The sequence below is a fragment of the Petromyzon marinus genome, unplaced genomic scaffold (assembly GCF_048934315.1).
Source record: "Petromyzon marinus isolate PM22_M1 ecotype Great Lakes invasive population unplaced genomic scaffold, UKy_Petmar_22M1.pri1.0 PM_G_Scaffold_8, whole genome shotgun sequence".
Classification (NCBI taxonomy): domain Eukaryota; kingdom Metazoa; phylum Chordata; class Hyperoartia; order Petromyzontiformes; family Petromyzontidae; genus Petromyzon; species Petromyzon marinus.
The window spans coordinates 5,911,254-5,912,500 of NW_027423035.1; positions in this window are offsets into that span (position 1 = coordinate 5,911,254).

Consider the following 1,247-nt stretch of genomic DNA (forward strand, 5'->3'; position numbering starts at 1 on the left):
TTCCCATTCCGAGGGAGTTCTGTGCCACCCTAACAGCCCCGTGAGCCACAAGAGACACATCCCCGCCAATTTCTAGCGTTTCACGGGGTCTATCCGTGAAACATATAGAAGTTTTTGAGTGCACATGCATTCCTGCTGCAAATGCCTCTGGAAGTTTCATGCGGTTCGTACGCAATGTGGCAACACGAAAATGACCCGTTTTCCCATTCCCAGGGATTTCTGTGCGACCCGAACAGCCCCGTGAGCCACAAGAGACACATCCCCGCCAATTTCTAGCGTTTCACGGGGTCTATCCGTGAAAAATATCAATTTTTTTTTGACTGCACATGCATTTCTGCTGCAAATGCCTCTGGAAGTTGCATGCGGTTCGCATGCAATGTGGCGACACGAAAATGACCCGTTTTCCCATTCCGAGGGATTTCTGTGCCACCCTAACAGCCCCGTGAGCCACAAGAGAGACATCCCCGCCAATTTCTAGCGTATCACGGGGTCTATCCGTGAGAAATATTCACTTTTTTGAGTGCACATGCATTCCTGCTGCAAATGCCTCTGGAAGTTTCATGCGGTTCGTATGCAATGTGGCGACACGAAAATGACCCGTTTTCCCATTCCGAGGGATTTCTGTGCCACCCTAACAGCCCCGTGAGCCACAAGAGAGACATCCCCGCCCACTTCTAGCGTTTCACGGGGTCTCTCCGTGAAAAATATCACATTTTTTGAGTGCACATGCATTCCTGCTGCAAATGCCTCTGGAAGTTTCATGCGGTTCGCATGCAATGTGGCGACACGAAAATGACCCGTTTTTTCCCATTCCGAGGGATTTCTGTGCCACCCTAACAGCCCCGTGAGCCACAAGAGACACATCCCCGCCAATTTCTAGCGTTTCACGGGGTCTATCCGTGAAAAATATTCAATTTTTTGACTGCACATGCATTTCTGCTGCAAATGCCTCTGGAAGTTTCATGCGGTTCGCATGCAATGTGGCGACACGAAAATGACCCGTTTTCCCATTCCGAGGGATTTCTGTGCCACCCTAACAGCCCCGTGAGCCACAAGAGAGACATCGCCGCCAATTTCTAGCGTTTCACGGGGTCTATCCGTGAAAAATATTCACTTTTTTGACTGCACATGCATTCCTGCTGCAAATGCCTCTGGAAGTTTCATGCCGTTCGCATGCAATGTGGCAACACGAAAATGACCCGTTTTCCCATTCCGAGGGATTTCTGTGCCACCCTAACAGCCCCGTG